Here is a 19,471-nt window from a genome sequence, read left to right as displayed (position 1 = left end):
GAACACATCTAACAAAAAATTCAATCCTTTAGCACATTCTTTTTTCCCTGGCCTGTGCAGCAAAGGCCATTTGTGTTTTGAAATACCAGCAACTGTCCCATTTCCTCGGTTAAGGGAAAATACATGCCTTGGTATTTTCCATTCTTATTTGGATCTAATAATGTGAGGCAAAACAATTTTGCAATCCTGACTCCTTCTTCAGGAAAATGACATAAGAATCCACATAACAATCACAGTACAAGGCATTTAGGAGTGCTGTATTTTACACACTATATTTAAATGCTTCAGGAATAAGAATAGAGTCTTAAAAATACATCAGGTCAGGAACTGCTTCCTCCTTTCTCCAGTCTTTAAATGCAAACACATGCATAGTGACAACTCTCAGAAAAATAGCCCTAATGAGAATTTCTCCCTTTCCCAAGGGGTGCCCTCTGCCACCATCTATTTATGGAATAATAGTGGGCTCCCTCCTTCATTCTCATATCCTACATTTAAAAGAGCAATTTCCATTTTTAAAGTATTGCTGAAAGGAAAGAAGTCATCTTTTATCACAGTCAGGAAAGGTCAGCAAGTCAGTAATCCTCCATTCACTTACTGACAGAAATATCCTTCCCTCCCACAGCAGACCAGAAAAGTGATTTATTTGAGATTGGCATTAATACATAAAATGTTCAGTACACCTAGCTATGCCTGGGCAATCCCTTACATGGTCCAGAGGCTTCTTTTATTACCTGCTAAGGCTGTGAATTGAATCTGTTGGAGCAAGCATTGTAGATAGGATTCCCAATATCCTCTCAAGCACTCTTCCATAATATCTGATCCTGTCAAGGCCAAAATATTTTCATAACGAAGACGAACCAAAAGCGCTTTTTGCTTCTGTGCCCAGATGTTGACCTTTCCTTTATATTTGGGTGCCCACACACATGGACGACCCTATTTCCAGAAGTTTTCTTTGTTTCAACCTGCATGTTTGTTTTTTAGTCCTCTAAATATTCACTACGTTTTATTGTGTCTTTAATATGGGCCCAATGTTGTACAAGATCAAGGGACATTTCTAAATGTATAATCTGAGACTTCACAGGTCTTCTAATTCAAGGGGGCAACACAAGCATTGCACACAAAAACAATAATTTTGCCTCAAATTATGGAATACTTGAGTTCTCAAAGTAAGTCCACTGATTTTATTACAACCTGATACTTTAACAATATAGAGTAAATAGCAATATTCTGACCAAAATTAATACATGGTTAAACAAAATGATACATGTAAGAGTCAGTCTGGGTTTTCCTGTCCAGTTGTAGGTTTAATGTTTTCTTTTGGGAAATCTCTACCTGTGACTTGTATCTTGTACAATCTAAGATACCACTGGTTGTTAAGACCTTATGTACCAATAAGAAAGGAAAAACCAAGATTGTGCGGAGGAATGGTCTAACAGCAGTCCTCTGATTAAAACTGGGTCTAACCAAAGGCAATAGCTTCAGTATAAAACTAAGCAACTCAGTAGAGTGGCTACAGAGAAAGGACCGGCAAGGGAAACTTAGTATTACAACCTCGACACTGGGAGGCAAATTTGAACAACTAGTCAGTACTCATGCAGGTTTGAGGTCTAAATTCACACTTTTAGTATGGTCCAAGAAATCTCAAGCAGAGAATTTAATTTAAAATTGTCTCAGATGGATTGTGCCTGAAGTTGGCTGGCAAAAGCAAATGAAAATTCTCTCTGGAAGTCCTTAACATTGACCTAAGCTGACAAAGATTGAGGGTGCACTTGATTATAAGAGACACTCTGATTTCACAGGTGCAATAAAATATGTTTTAGGATTAATGAAATATGGTTATTACTTATTTGTAAGTGATTAAAAGACTTTCACCTCAGAATTAGCTCAGATTAAAATATCTGAGATTTAAGAAGAGTTATCATATGTTTTAGTTATTATTTTTCAGTGTCTTTAATTTTAGGAGACTTATCTATTCATCTTCCGAGATACGTTTCCAGCATAGCAATCCCAGGCTACTATGTCACTTATTCACAAAATAATAATGGTAAAAATATTAGATAAGAATTGAAGTAGTTCATTTGAAAGATTTGTTCTCTATAAAAGCAAACATTTAAAAACACGTGGTGCTTAATGGCAGCTTAGGCTAATGGAATACCAATAAACCAGAATATAATCATGTAGGTGTGCTTCCATATGAGATGTTTTAATTAATATTGTTTGTTTTTAAATATTTTTTTATTGTGAAATAAAATACACACGAAAGTGTACAAATTCATATGTGGAGCTCAGTAATTTATCATGGAGTGAACATCCGTATAACCATAACAAAGACCAAAAAACTGAAAGTGTCATGCTTCTCTCATCACAGTCCTCCCCATTTCCGCCCCCTCTAGAGAGTCATCTCCTTATTTCCTTTTCCAAAAAAAAAAAAAAAAAAAATAGCTTGACCATATAACTATTCATCCTTATATATTACAGTTTTATTTAGTCTGAACCCGGGAAAACAGACTCATGCAGTAGTAGTTTTGTTTCCGTCTTAGTTTGTTCAACATTACGCCCTTGAGATTTATCCGTATTGTTGTGTGTAAATTGTAGTTTGTCCACTTCACTGCTCTTTAGTATTCCATTATATGAAGATGCCACAATTTATTTATCCATTCTACTGTGGTTGGACATATAGTTTGCTCTCACTTTGGACTACTACAAATATTGATGGTATGATTATTCTTGTATAGATCCCTTGATAAGCTGTACACACACTTCTGCTGTGTATTTATAATTTGGAATGTAATTGATGGGCTCTTGGGGGAATTCACAAGTTCAAGTTAATAAGTATTTCCAAGCAGTTTTTGGAAGCAGTAGTATCAATTTGTATGCCCATCAGCCATGCAATAAAGTGTCAATTTTTTCAGGTTTTTGTTTGTTTGTTTGTTTGTTTTTAGTCATCTGGCCTGTGGAAATTTTTTTCAATGACTTTTAAGAATAAATACAAATTTGCATATAGCATTGTAGGATTAAACTGTCAGGATTGAAAACTACTGACAGGCTCAGACAATGAAACAATGACAATAAGGTAAAATTCAGCAGGAATGATACAAAGCTACTTCATCTGATCAGTACAAGGAGACTAAGTGTCACAGAATTTCACATAAAAAAGATGGCGGGAAGTTATGAAGGTGTTATGGTCAGTAAAAAAATTGGTATCCAAATCTGCACTAAGCAGGGTCAGTTTTCTCAAAGCAGAGCTTGTAAATGCCCAAGCCCTAAGGAAAAGTTATCATTTCTCTCAGTAGATGATTGTTAGTTAATGAATAAGTTGAATGAAGGAATGACTGAATAGTTTGTGTTCAAAGCTGAATACTAGAGAAAGACACTCAAGAGCAAAGCTCTTCTGAGCATTCTTCCTCTTTCCTATTTCAGAGGACAGAGACAATTAGGTGACAATTATCAGAGGAGAAATAAATGATTAAATAGGAAGCAGTGAAATCAAGGGTAGGATCTTTTGGAGACACTGATGAAACAATAGGTTTTGTATAAATCATTTAAGTATTAGTTATGCTTTCTGGAGAACTTTCTTTCCTTGTTCTATTTCATCTGTTTTATTTTTTAGGTTCCTTTTTTTCTTCCCTTTTGTTCTAAGTTCACTTTTTCTTTCTCTCTTTTTAAAAGTGTCAGTTCTGTGTTTTATTTAAAAAAAAAAAAAAAAAAAAAAGGACACCAGCAGACAAAAGCCTCCCAAATCAAGAAGTCCCACTTCTGGCCATACCTTGCTTAGCTTAGGTACACCCTTCCACCGAGAGTCCTATTTCTCTTCAGTTCTCCCCATTATTCATTTCACCCAGTGTAGCATTCTAGTTTTTTTTTTTTTTTTAAGAAAATAATAAATTTTGGAGGGGAGATGTTTGATATATATATATAAATGAAAAGTCGAATGGAATTAAAAAAAAAATCATGCCCATAGAGAATATTCCATGTAAATAAAGTCACACCTCATAAACTCAATGCCTATTAGCATCTCCAGACTTTTCTTTTTTATGTTTATTCCAATTTCTAGGCATAATCAGCTTCTTGTTTTGCACCATTTGTATTTGCATGCCTCTTAGAAGCTGAGGAATAAACGCCTGTTTCATTGCTATTTCCCTAGGTTATTTTGGTTCAGTGGTCTGATGTGTGTAACGCTTCATAAAATTAAGAAATATCTTATTAATGCCTTCATTTCCCCTTCAGGTTTTTTTGTCTGTATGATCTATGCTACAGATTACATTTACTGTAAACTTAATCTATTTTTAATGACACTTGCCAAGAAAACCATGGCTTTATTTTTCTGTTTACTTGGTAGTTGCCGAGCAAATAGCAGCGGTCTATCACCAATTCGGAAGGAAGGTGGCATGCTAAATTTCACCATTTATCAGTTTTCCCTATGTAACTGGTATATCAAAGAACAGTGCATTTTAAATCATCTAGTGCTTGCCTGGGGTTTCTTTTTTTATGAGACAAAGAAAAAACTTAGTTGGAATTTTACAGCATCTTTGAAAAAGAGTTGCAGCTTCATAATAATGACTTATATTTTTAGTGTGCTTTAACATTGACAAAGCACTTTCAAAAAAATAATCTCATTTCATCTTCACAAGAACAAAGCCATTCAGTATACTAGTTAGGATATGGCCTCTGAAGCCCAGCTCCATAATTTCAAACCTTTCCTCTGTCATTTATTGTCTCTTAATATGACCCAGGGCAGTTCATTGAACTTTTCTCTGGGTCACAGTGTCTTCTTTTGTCCAGAGAGGATGATAATAGAGCCTATAGATTTGTTGTGTGCATGAGATGAGAGAATCATTTATATTTGTTAGTTATTGCCACAATAATATGAGTACTGATATAAATCCTCTAGGGTATATGACTAAAAGTTTATAGTTGGAGGTTGGCTATACTAATCATACCTGATTTCCTGAACAGGTCTAGAAGTTGGCTGAATGTCAGTTGATCTAGAATGGCCTAGGCTGGAATGACTGGATGTTCTTAACTCTGTCTAGATGTGTCTTATTCTCTAGCATCTGTCCTGGACAGATTCCCGTAGTAAAATAGGGCAAGCCCCATTGCTAAAGTTCACTTCAAACCTCTGCACGATCTCACCCATGCTAATGTTCCATTGACAAAAATAAGTCAAGTTGTTAAGCCCAGGGTAGGTCAGCCAACTAGTGATGGGAGGACACTGAAAATATATTTTTGCAAAGGGCACAAATACAGAGAGGGGTAAAACATTGATGCTATCATTGTAATCTACTACAACATGTGGAACATAACAAAGTACTTATATGAAAAGATTCAATAAATGTATAACTCTTACTATTAGGTTGATCCAAATGAATGATCATTTTTATAGATAAAAATAATCAAATATCAGCAATTTTATATGATTCAAGCTCAAATTACCATTACAACTTCCTGTAAAAAAGAATTACCATCTACAGTTTTCAGTGGAAGAATCTAAAGCCTAATTAATTTTTAAGGTTACTCAACTCATAAATTTTAGCCTTTTATTTCAATGTAGTCTTCTGACTTTAAATTCAATTGTCTTCTCTTACATTATAGCAGCATTATGAGATTCTTGGTGATAGATAAATGATTGTAACTATGACATGACTTTATATATAATACAGTCATAATTTTCTCTCTTTTTTTTTAAAACAGGCTTTAATTCAATTTATTTTTCTTATTAAAAAACTCTGTGGTGGCCACATCTGGAACCTGTGTTCTCTGCAGAGAAACTCTGGTGTGAGTCTTTACAAGATGGTCAGTGAATTCCTAATAGGGTGACTTGGTGAACACAATCTCTTTCCAGAGGTCATAGGTGAGATAGCCACAGGTCTTGGAAATGACATCAAAAGTGGCCTTGGTGAGGCTGCCTAGGGTGGCAGTGCAGCCCCGGGGTGAGGTATAGCAGGTGTCAATACCGGCTGTCATCAGCAGCTTCTTGGGCAGCGCCTCTGGGAGCAGGGACGAGGCGCACCAGCACAGAGCCACAGAGACCAGTCAGCCTTGCATGGTACAGTACAGGCTTGCCGATCTTGCTCCACCAGTAGCTTTGCCCCACAGGGACAACGGAAAGTTTGGCCAGGAGGATGGCCCCACAGATGGCAGTGGCTACCTCTTTGGAGCACTTAACATCCAGACCAGTGTGTTGATTGTAATCGCCCATGACAATAAATGCCCTGAACATGGTCTGCTGACCAGCACCAGTTTGCTTTTGCACAGGGATAACCTTCAAAACATCATCCTTGAGGAAAAAGCCAATGATCTCAGAGCCCTTGATGGGATGGGAGAAGAGACAGATCTCCTCCCAGTCATGCTCTTGATCAGGTGGCCCAGCTTGTCGATGCACTCCTTGTCCTTGGCCTTGCCTCTGAGAGCCCCACCCCCAACCATGGCCAGGACCAGGTCTGGGCTGCTGCTGCCTAATCCTCCAGCCTCCCATTCCAGGGCCCCAGGGCCCTCTAGGGCCCTCCAGGCCCTCCTGCAGCACCGGCGTCATCTGCTATTTGGTGTTTTCTCAGAGAAGCAGCTAATTACCCAGCTCTTTATCCTCATAAAACTCATGCCGTGCCAGTGAGTACAGGCATCTGAAACACCTGGTCTTTTGCCAACACTAACCCTGTAGCATTCCATCTCCTGGTTACTAGCTCCCAGAAATAGAAATGAAGTTGGTAGTAGCTAAATGCTATATTGGTACTCTCAGAAAAGCCATCCCAAAAGCATTTGAGAATTTATGAGTTATAGCTAAATATATTATTTCATGCTTATTTCACTTGTATGTTCCTAAACATGCTGGCTATGGTATTTTTTCACATGTATTTCTTGTTTGTATATCTAATTATATTTTAGCCAGTTAAATAGATACATTCTGTATAAATACACATTTGGATTATTTTTACGTATGTGCCTATTACATATTTAACATTAAACTATGCATCGCAGGGGCATCTAGGTGGCTCAGTTGGTTAAGCTCTGCCTTTCACTTGGGTTATGATCCCAGGGTGCTGGGATCCTGTCCCAGTAGACTCCCTACTCAGCAGGGAGTCTGCTTCTCCCTCTCCCTCTGCCTGCTGGTCCCCCTGCTTGGACTCTCTCTCTCTGTCAAGTAAATGAAAAAAATCTTAAAACAAACAAATGAAAAAAAACTATGCATCACAATGTTTTTAGAGATGCTCTGTGCACTGTCTTTCACATGGCCTCTACTCAACAAATTGCCTTAGATTAGTAAACAGACATAGAGTTACAATACAACTGATGTCCCTATACGTGGATTTGGATGAGTCAATTAAATGAACATCCAAATCAAATTATTCTTACATTTACAAATCATGTTTCATATAGCTCAGAAGGAGAGAATATTTGCAAGGAGCAATAAGCTATTAAAGCTCCTCATTATAACATATTGCTGCTGAATTAAGTTTCCTTATCTGTCAGTTAGTATGTTATTTATAACGAATCTAATTTCACTCCTTCCTTTCTACTCACACTAGGGTCAGGATCTCGGAAGGATTCTTCATTCTCTGAAAAACTGGTAATTTCAAGACCCCAGAATTCTGTTACTTAATGCTTTTTAAATTAAATGATTGCACAGATTTATTTTGTTGGTGATGTCAGATCAAGACAGACATATATTTATTACTGGTGTAAATAGCCACAGTATCTTTTTAAAATTTTTTTATTTCTTTTCAGTGTAACAGAATTCATTGTTGATGCATCATACCCAGTGTTCCATGCAATACGTGCCCTCCATAATACCCACCACCTGGCTCCCCTAACCTCCCACCCCCCCTTCAAAACCCTCAGATTGTTTTTCAGAGTCCATAGTCTCTCATGCTTTATCTCCCCGTCCAATTTCCCTCAACTCCCTTCTCCTCTCCATCTTCCCATGTCCTCCATGTTATTTGTTATGTTCCACAAATAAGTGAAACCATATGATAATTGACTCTCTCTGTTTGACTTATTTCACTCAGCATAATCTCTTCCAGTCCTGTCCATGTTGCTACAAAAGTTGGGTATTCATCCTTTCTGATGGAGGCATAATACTCTATAGTGTATATGGACCACATCTTCCTTATCCATTCGTCCGTTGACGGGCATCTTAGTTCTTTCCACAGTTTGGTGACCGTGGCCATTGCTGCTATAAACATTGGGGTACAGATGGCCCTTCTTTTCACTACATCTGTATCTTCGGGGTAAATACCCAGTAGTGCAGTTGCAGAGTCAGAGGGAAGCTCTATTCTTAATTTCTTAAGGAATCTCCACACTATTCTCCAAAGTGGCTGCACCAACTTACATTCCCACCAACAGTGTAAAAAGGTTCCCCTTTCTCCACATCCTCTCCAACACACGTTGTTTCCTGTCTTGCTAATTCTGGCCATTCTATCTGGTGTAAGGTGGTATCTCAATGTGGTTTTAATTTGAATCTCCCTGATGGCTAGTGATGATGAACATTTTTTCATGTGTCTGATAGCCATTTGTATGTCTTCATTGGATAATTGTCTGTTCATGTCTTCTGCCCATTTTTTGACATGATTATCTGTTTTGTGTGTGTTGAGTTTAAGAAGTTCTTTGTAGATCCTCGATATCAACCTTTTGTCTGTACTGTCATTTGTGAATATCTTCTCAACAACAAAACCAATCAAAGGACAACTGATAGAATGGGACAAGATATTCACAAATGACCTAACAGATAAAGGGCTAGTATCCTAAATCTATAAAGAACCTATTAAACTCAACACCCAAAGAACAAATAATATAATTAAGAAAAGGGCAGAAGACAGGAACAAACATTTCTGCAAAGAAGACATCCAAATGGCCAATAAACACATGAAAAAGTGCTCAACGTCACTCGGCATTAGGGAAATACAAATCAAAACCACGACGAGATATCACCTCACACCAGTCAGAATGACTAAAATTAACAAGTCAGGAAATGACAGATGTTGGTGAGGATGTGGATAAAGGGGAACCCTCCTACACTGTTGGTGGGAATGCAAGCTGGTGCAACCACTCTGGAAAACAGCATGGAGATTCCTCAAAAAGCTGAAAATAGAGCTACCCTACGACCCAGCAATCGCATTATTGGGTATTTACCCTAAAGATACAAATGTAGTGCATGGGACACATGCACCCAAATATTTATAGCAACAATGTCCACAATAGCAAAACTATGAAAGAGCAAAGAAGCCTCACACTTCTCAAGCATCCTGTTTTCTGCAGGGGGCCCGAAAAGTGTGTGTGCATGGAACACCTGCCATATGCCATCTAAAGGAAGTATGAGGAGAAGGGGACACATCACAGTGTCTATAGTTGATTTTTATTTCTGTCTTGTACTAGTTGGGTAACTATAGGAAAGATATTTAAGCTCTATATTCTCTAATATTTGAATAAGCTGTAACACACAGTGTTAAATGGCATCATATGAGATCTTGTGTACACTTAAGTACCACGCAGTAGTTGGTCAAGCTATGAGCTGCAGAATCCAGAGTCATCTGAGAAATAGAGGCTGATACATCTAGTAAAGGAGAAAATGTAAAACAGCCCACACAGCCTCTAAAGCTGAGGAATTTACCCATCAAATCTTTCAGTTATGGTACTTTATTTTAGGGGGATTCTTTTTTTGCATATTATAATTACCACAGATTATTTTGATTTGAGAGCGTAGACTGCAATGTTTTTTAAATTTCTCTTTTACTGTGATACAGCAAGAAATGCATTTTTATTTTAGATCATTATATACATGCTGCATACATATATACACATCTGAAAGAAAAGTTTCATGAACTGTTGCTTACCTGCATTGCTGCCTAATATTTTCTACTCTGCCTTGTTCTACTATAATTTTTTAAATTTTTTTTAAAAATGGTGATCAGTATCCCAGCAGCAATGTGTCACAACATATGTTTTAAAATACTTTGAAGTATGACAGATCAGAATATAAATCCCAAATCATCCACTTACTAGCGTAGTGACTGTGAACAAATTAAATTCTCAGATTCATTTGTAGAATAAGAGTTATAATAGGAATAAACCTTATGTCATAGAAACACAGTGAGGATTATATCAGATAATTAATATAAAGCACAAACTATAGTATATGCTCATTATTTGGGGGTTTCAAATCACTACCTTTAATTGCATTAGAGATAAAGTTTTAAAAATGTATCTGACTGTATTCTATCAAATTCAGAAAGGTCAGATAATAATCTGGACATTTCAGATCTCAAATTTCTTACTCCCTTGACTATGTCATATATAGAGAAATCAAATATTATTTTAGGAGATTTAATATCCCTGAAGACACCAACTTAATATCTAAACACCACTGTCCTAGTTTGGTGGGAAAGGGCATGAATGCTTTGGAAGCAGCATTCTGGAACTTGACAAGTGCCTCACTGCACAAAGCCATTGAGGACACTGGCCTGGTATAATTTAACTCTGTTCCTGAAAGCTCTAAATCCAGGCCAACATTTGTAAACACTATTGCACGATTGATTGCAATGTCACTCTGGTCTCTCTTCTCCCTCCTTACCCTCCTTCATTTCCCAGCATGACTCAAAGTTTAAATTTATCTGAACCTTCCAAGTGTGTCTAAGAAAAGTTTATCATTGTTAGTCACTTAACCTCCCTGGGCTTAGAATACTTGGCGAAACCCAAATGTCTTATTTCATACCAGAACTCTCCCCGTTCACTACTGGTGCGAGAAGCAGAAATTCAACTTAATTTAATTTGTATTTTCTCCCTAATTTAGTAATGCAAATTATTATTTTCTGCCTTGTAGATGCTACAATGCACAATGCAACTGAGACCCTGTTGGCTAGTAACCCAGATAAGTGAATCAGTGGAAATGTTTACAGGGAAGCAAATGACATGCTTACTTAAAATTCATTTCTCTTTAATGACAAGAAAATTTAATTTCAAATTTCAATCTACAGGTGTTTGCTAACAGACCTTTCCAGCCATTAGGTCATTTCTTATCACCCACCCTCTTTTGCCATGCCTTATAAATACTGTTGACAATGGGTTTCAAAACATTTTGCTGGTATGTTATATTTCTAAGTCCTATAGATTGCTTATCATGTCCTCTTGATATCATCTGAAACAATGTGTTTTTATGAGGAAACTGGATGATTACTTAATTGCAGTGTTTCTGTTTTCACTGTACATGCTACTGAATAGAAATGAGGGTAATATAGTCTCCTACATAAAATTCCCTAGCTAAGCTAGAAATATGATTTTCATATCTCACTCATCAGGTGACTCTAAACCAAAATAATCCTCCATCTGAATGGAAATATTTCATGCCTGGTTTCTGATGGAAAGAAAAGCGTATTTTGATCCAACCTATTTCAGTTACTTTTCCATTAAAAAATCCTTAAAAATATTTTTGTGACCTGTAAAATGTTCAGGCAGCCTTAAAGATGAAATAAATTTAAACTAGCAGGAAATATTATTAATAAAATCACTTAAGTGTTCTGTGTTTAATTACAAGACCTTTGGAAAAAATCTCACTGTGGAATGAGATACACTCAGATTTCAATGAGAGAAATTTTAGGATTTGATATCTTGATAAATTGAACCTCAGGAAAAATATGGGAAAGGTTTATCATTCACAAAGTAGTGTCTTCATTATGTGTAGGCAGTCTGTATTTTTAATTATTTTATTGCATCTTTGTACCCTTATAAAAGGTGCTTAATTCCAGGGTTTCTGGTTTAATGGTAATGACCTGTCTCTGCTTAGGTTCCTGTCTATTGTATCGGGTAAATTTTGGGCTTGTCACTTCAATGACACTGCGAGTATACTGTTGAAATGTGTGTGTAATCTGGGGTGCATGGCTGGCCCAGTTGGTTAAGCATGTGCCTTCAGTTTGGGTCATGATCCCAGGGCCCTGGGATTGAGTCCTGCATTGAGCTCCTTGTTCAACGGGGAGCCTGTTTCTCCCTCTGCCTGCTGCTCCACCTGCTTGTGCTCTTTCTCTGACAAACAAATAAAATCTTAAAAAAAAAAAAGTATGTGAAATCTTAAGACACTCCAGTTTGCCCAAATACAATGAAAATGGTCACATCAGTTCTAAGAACTAGAATTTGGGCCAAAGGACCAAACAAAGAAAAAAAAGGCTAAATGAATGAAATGGATATGACCAGAGTCATGAACACAAGTACCTATGTGCCTGCCGAAATAACATAAATGAATGAGATTGGTTGTATGAAAGACACATTGGAGAACGGCAGGGTCTCTGTGCCACTGGGATTATAAGAATTTATTTGATCCTAAGCCCAGTTGCTAGGCTTATTTGAAAATGTGGGTTCAATGTTTCCAGGTCTTCCTATTTTCTAAAAAAGTTAGAAACAGATTCCATTTTTATTTATTTATGTGATAGGGAGAGAAAGAGCACAAGCAGGGGGTGCAGCAGAGGAAGAGGGAGGAGCTGACTTCCCGCTGAGCAGGGAGCCTGACAGGGGACTCCATCCCAGGACCCTGGGATCATGACCTGAGCCAAAGGTAGATCCTTAACCAAATGAGCCACCCAGACACCCTAGAAACACAGACTTCTAGGTTGAAAATATTGGCAGCCATTTTAAAAAATTACTTAAACATTAAGTTATAATAACTTTTGTTGTTTTTTTTTTCAAATTTTATTCTTTTCATTTTGGTAGTTTAATTCAGAATCCAAATAAGATCCACACTCTGCAGTTGTTTGACAGAGCTCTTACGACTCTCTGTTTTTTAAGTAGCCCCACACTGGCCGTGTGACCTCACGACCCTGACAGAGAGTTGCATGCTCTCCTGACTGAGACAGCCAGACTCCCCAAATTTTGTTAGTTTTTTTAACTTAGAGTCCTCGTTCTTCCAAACTTTTAAATATAATTTATATATATATTATTTATAGAGATTTTAAATATGTACTATGATAAATTTTGATAATGCATATACTCATCTAACCTTTACCCCAAACAAGTTATAGAATGTTTCCTTTACCCAAAAAAGATTCCCTTATTCTCAGTTCCGGTCAATTCCTTACCTGACAGTTAAGAATAGTTCTGATTTTACGATAACTTAGATTGACCTTTCCAAATACTTAATATAAATGGAATGATGCAGCCAATTTAGGTTTGGCTCTTTTTGCTCAATATAATGTTTTTGAGATTCATCCATGTTGTTACATTTGTTAGTGGTTTGTTGCTTTGAGTGGCTTAGTAGTATTACATTCTATTCATCTCAAAGCATTATGTAGACCAAGTCTCACGATAGACTTGGCCTGCAGGAAAATGGTAGGTTATTTCTGGATTGGAAAGAAGATAATGGGTGAAGGCAAAAAAAAAAAAAAATGCAGAAAGGATGAAAGAATAGATGATTATTGTGCTATGGGAGTGTTCGAATAAAACAATATAAAATAGTGGAAAGAGAAGGACTGGAAAGCAGAAGAGAGCAAAGGACCCCGTAGGTAGGCATTTCAAGAATCCGGGTGCGAGAGGGTCATAGAAGCAACAAAGGAAGTGAAGAAAATAGCTGATTCTGTGATGTGGGTATTTTCTTGTTCACCCAGTGTGTTGGAGTTGCTCAGCCAGTTTCTGGATTTCTTTTAGAGAGAATTGCTCTGTGTGTAGCTGTAGATTCTATGTGTTCATTAGAGGAGGTGGATTCAGGAGCCTCCTACGTCACCATCTTGTACTAAAATCCTTCTTATGGCTTCAATAGTACCCTTGATATTCTGCTACATGGATGACAAAGATTGTGCTTTTTTTTTTTTTTTTAAGGATTCTGTTTCTTTTCTATCTTCCTTTCTTCTGATCATCTCACAGTAGCCTCACTCTTTAATGATTTAGCAATGATTATCATTTTCCTAACTTGTGAACGTTAAGTTCACATTGTAAAATTATCTTTGTATTGATGATAGTTTAAGGACAGGTCATATTTTTCCTATTTATCACACTTAAGAGAAATAATCTGGGGGCACCTGGATGGCTCAGTGGGTTACAGCCTCTGCCTTTGGCAGGTCATGAGCCCAAGGTCCTGGGATCGAGCCCCACATCCAGCTCTCTGCTCAGTGGGGAGCCTGCTTCCTCCTCTCTCTCTCTCTCTCTCTCTCTGCCTGCCTCTCTGCCTACTTGTGATCTGTCTGTCAAATAAATAAATAAAAATCTTAAGAAAAAAAAAGAGAAAAATATCCATTCTGTTTTTCATCAGGATCTCATGCTCTGTCTGCAATGAAACCGAATCACAATTCCCTAACAGTGCAGAGAACTTCCAACAAGGCCATTGCCATATATAATCATTCAATAGTCATAGAGTAGATATAATAGAAATGACTTCTCCTTGAATCTCAATATTCTAAAATTACTATACTTCAGTCCAATTCCCTTCGGTTGATAATTATTTGCCTCTATGTTCTGTGTGTGTGTGACAATTTAATACTTGAGGCTTTTTCAATTCTGAGGTATTCCATACCTTAGAGGATTTTGGAATCAGTCTCTCAGCTACCAACAATGCTATCTTCTTACATTCCTAGAGACGGTTTGGTAAACCCCTTCTGAATTGGATTACATTATATGAACTAAAATGTATTCACTTATATTCTGTTGCTAACAATGTAGACAAGAATCATTTTAGCCTAAAACTCAGTCCAACAACAAAATATTTTACTATGAATCAAGGCCAGAGTAGATAATGACATACTTCCATGTTGTTTAGAAGAATAGTTTTTGATAAGAAATACTAAATTAAACTCTCCTAAACAATAAGGAAATATATTTTCTTGCATACCAGGAAGACTAGAGGTAGTGCAGGGTCAAGTATAGAAACATCAGTGATTCACCGATTCAGTAAAATATCTATTTCTTCTTTGCTTTCCTTAACAACTTCTTTTCAAGAAAATGCCAACAGCAACGAGGGTATTTACTTTCTTGTTTAGTAAAACAAATAAGAGTAACTTCTCTTCAAAACATGGAATAAAATTTATTCTGATCTAACTTAGGTCACATGACCTTTGTGGAGCAAGAATAACCAGAAGAAATTCTATGCTCTTATTCCTTTGGCAAATGGGAACTCCCTCTGGAGCAGGAAATGAAGTACATACCTAAACAAAACTGAGGTTCTGTTAGGAAGCAGTTAAGTGTGGCTTCAGCTATTTTCCATTCTGCTGTATTTTCTATTCTACTATCTCCTGAGATTTTATTTATAACACATGGGCATTTAACAGCTATTCATGCCATTTAACATGTGAAAAGGTGGGAAATGAAATTGCATTGGAGTCTAAGTACATAGTGGCTCACAAAATGCAGACACTGAACTTTTATATTGAAGAAATTATTCATAACTTTCAGGAACAAAAATCTTTCCAAATTGTTTATTTTAATTGGGTGTGTTTCCTGGCTGCAGAAATAAATAAAAGCTGATTTTAAATTTGTGCAGTATGTCTTCAAACACCAGAGATGTGCTGAGTCATTGATAAATAATTCACTTAGCCTGGCAACAGATGAACGAATTTCTGAAAGCTGCAGACATCTAAGTTTCCCCATACTTTTCCTTTTTGAGATTAGCTAGAACAGAAGAATGATGGGATTCTAATCAGGACCAAAAAAGGGCAGCCTCTTTAAATTTTCAGCAACCTGCTATGGTGAATTACAATGTCATGTCTAATCATATTGTTTGTGTCAAGAGTCCTCTGGTCTGCTGCATCTAAGTACTGCAAATAGTTGCAAATAGTTGATATTTCCACCAGAAAACAGCTCCATTTGCAAATTAACACACCTCCTAAAGGAGAAGTGATAAGCAGGAAAATAGGATAATTCTACTCCAACTAATTTAAAAGTAAGTTTGAATTCACTTTATCCAGACCACTAATGTAGTTTGTGATTTTTATCTGATTTTTATCCAGCACTGCAGATTAAAGGGTATTTTAGGGAGCATTATTCAATAATCTGCCTGGTGTATTCTCCAATATCCCTGAGCAAAATAAATTAATCCCCCCACTGCCCTTGCCAAAGCCAATAACTTAGATTCACAAAAATAACAGGAGTTTTATGGTTTATGTAGATTTGAGTTAAAAGTTGACAGGGTGCCTGGGTGGCTCAGTTGGTAATGCGTCTAACTCTTGATATTATCTCAGAGTCATGAGTTCAAGCCCTGTGTTGGGCTCCGTGCTATGCATGCAACCTACTGAAAAAAAAATTTTTTTTAATTAAAAAGAAAAAAATAAAAAGTTAAATTTTTTTTTTTAATTTTAGATTTTTTTTTAAATTTGTCAGAGAGAGAGAGAGAGCACCGGCAGACAGAGTGGCGGGCAGAGGCTCCCCGCCGAGCAAGGAGCCCGATGTGGGACTTGATCCCAGGATGCTGGGATCACGACCTGAGCCAAAGGCAGCCACTTAACCAACTGAGACACCCAGGCATCCCAGAAAAATAAAAAGATTTAAGAAAAGAAAAGCTAATGTTGACTGTAGAGTCAATAAATGTGCTTTGGTGACCTTGAATAACTCTTAAGAATAGAGCCAGGGAACAGAAGGTTGTTTTCACTGAGGTTCCATGGGTATATATCATAAAATATTTGTAGGTCAAACAAACTGGAACAGAAAAGAAAAATAATTCCATGATGAGCCAATGTCCCCTTGTATTATTCAGCTTAAAAATCTTTTCCCAAAGAATTAATGTATACATTTTTTAAATTGCTGAATTAAATTTATATATAATGAAATAAGCATTAATGCAAGTACACAATTCAATGACATTTTATTGTAAATGTGCCTTATTTTTTATTGCTAAATATTATTTCATTATATGAACATATCACTTTACTATCTTACTAATAGACTTTGGGGTTATTTCCAATTTTTGGTTATTATGAATAAGACTCCTATAAACATTCTCATATAAGGCTTTGTGTAACCAATATTTTTTTTTAAAAGATTTTATTTATTTATTTGACAGACAGAGATCACAAGCAGGCAGAGAGGCAAGCAGAGAGAGAGAGAGAGAGAGGGAAGCAGGCTTGTTGCAGAGCAGAGAGCCCGATGGGGGGCTCGATCCCAGGACCCTGAGATCATGACCCAAGTCGAAGGCAGCAGCCCAAACCACTGAGCCACCAGGCGCCCCCAATATTTTTAACTTCAAGCGAATACCAAGGAGTGGGAAAAAAAAATACCAAGAAGTGGAATCAATGAATTATAAGGGTGGTATATATTTAATTGTTTAAGAAATTGCCAACCAGTTTTCCAAGTGGTTGTACCACTGTGGTTTTAATTTTCATTTTCATGATGTCTAATAACATTGAGAATCTTTTCATGTACTTATATGTTATTCACATATCTTCTTTCAGGTAGCATTTAAGTATTTTGTCCATTTTTATTAGCCATTTTTGAGAGATTTTTATATATTCTGGACACAAGTCCTTAGATATATTTGTTGTTAATATTTTCAACCTCTGTGTTGCTTGCATTTCTTTTTAAATAAAGACAATAAAGACAAAAATTGAAAAACAGAATTCTTTTTTATTTCAAAGTCCAGTTTATTATTAAGTTCAATGTTTTTTGTGTGGCTGCTCTAAGAAATCTTTGCTGATTCTGTATTTGCAAAGATATTCTGCAATATTTTTTAAAGCTTTTACAGTTTTACTGTTACATTTAGATCTTAATCTACCTCAAATTATTTTTTGTGTATCATGTAAGGAAGGAGTCAAGGTTTTTTTCCCATATGGTTATTATACCCAACTTGTGGAAGATATTTTCCTTTTTCCTTTGAATTACATTGAACTCTTCCTTGAAAATCAGTTGAGAGTTTAAGTGTGAGTCTTTTTCTGGTAGATCTATTCTGTATTCTCTGGTGTATTTGCATATCTATTTATAATACGGCAATACCTGAGAATTGCAGCATTATAGAGAGCCCTCAACTTAGGTAGTCCAAGGCCTTTAAAATAGAAATTTAGTCATTGGAATCCATCAAAATCCTTGAGGAGAACACAGGCAGCAACCTCTTCGACCTCAACCGCAGCAACATCTTCCTAGGAACATCGCCAAAGGCAAGGGAAGCAAGGGCAAAAATGAACTATTGGGATTTCATCAAGATCAAAAGCTTTTGCACAGCAAAGGAAACAGTTAACAAAATCAAAAGACAACTGACAGAATGGAAGAAAATATTTGCAAATGACATATCAGATAAAGGACTAGTGTCCAAAATCTATAAAGAACTTAGCAAACTCAACACCCAAAGAATAAATAACCCAATCAAGAAATGGGCAGAGGACATGAACAGACATTTCTGCAAAGACGACATCCAGATGGCCAACAGACACATGAAAAAGTGCTCCATATCACTCGGCATGAGGGAAATACAAATCAAAACCACAATGAGATACCACCTCACACCAGTCAGAATGGCTAAAATGAACAAGTCAGGAAATGACAGATGCTGGCGAGGATGCGGAGAAAGGGGAACCCTCCTACACTGTTGGTGGGAATGCAAGCTGGTGCAGCCACTCTGATTTTAAATGTTATTTTAAAAATAAACATGTGAAGGTATAAATTTCCCTCTATATATCACTTTAGTATCACCCCACAAACTTTGGCATGCTGTTTTCATTTGAACTTCGTTGGATATATTTTCTAATTTTCTTTGTGATATATTCTTTTACCCATGGATTATTTCAAAGTGTTGATTAATTTCCAAAGTTTGGGGAATCTTCTAATTATCCTACTATTGTTGATTTCTAATTTATTTCTGTTGTTTTCAAAGAACATACTCTGTGAGTGTTTAGTCTTTTCAGATTTATTGGTACATATTTACTGCCCGATATATTGTCTATCTTGATAGAAATTTTATGTGCACATGAAAACTATGTTCAGTAATTGTTGAGGTGATCTATAAATGTCAATAAGGTTGAGTTAGTTGATAGTGTTGTTCAAATAGTCTACAGCCCTATATGATCTTTTGCCCACTTGTTTTATCAATTACTGAGAGAAGGGTAATGAAATAGCCTACTATGTGGCCTTTTGTGTTTATTTTAGCTCTGTCAGCTTTTATTTCATCTATTTTATAGTTCTCTTATTTGATCCATTCACTTTTAAGATTGTGATGTCTTCCTAATGAATTGGCAGGGTTTTATATTGTTTCATTTAAATCTATCTTCTAAGCTATTTCTTTTCTATTTGTCCCTTACATTTTTTTCAGTCCTCATTTATTGTTTCTTTTGTGTTATTTGAATATTTGTAGTCTTTTATTTGATGTCCTCTATTGGATTTTGTTTCTTATATTTGTCCTACTTGTACCACTTTCTCTTGGGATTATAATATGAATCCCTAATTTATCACAGTCTACTTAGAATCACTATCATACTACTTCATGTAAAACTTGAAACATTTTAAAAGACTATGATTCACAGGGTGCCAGGGTGGCTCAGTTGGTTGAGTGTCCAACTTCTGATTTTGGCTCAAGTCATGATTTTGG

General features: G+C 36.4%; 1 pseudogene; it reads right to left on the bottom strand.

The window, feature by feature from the left end:
• Nucleotides 1–4,264: 4,264 nt before the first annotated feature.
• The window catches only part of LOC131820910 (small ribosomal subunit protein uS5-like), an 85,498-nt pseudogene continuing 70,291 nt past the window's right edge, over nt 4,265–19,471 (bottom strand).

This window comes from Mustela lutreola, chromosome X (assembly GCF_030435805.1).
Source record: "Mustela lutreola isolate mMusLut2 chromosome X, mMusLut2.pri, whole genome shotgun sequence".
NCBI lineage: Eukaryota > Metazoa > Chordata > Mammalia > Carnivora > Mustelidae > Mustela > Mustela lutreola.
The sequence above is the reverse complement of the archived record's forward strand: the minus strand, read 5'-3'. Positions and strand labels throughout refer to the sequence as shown.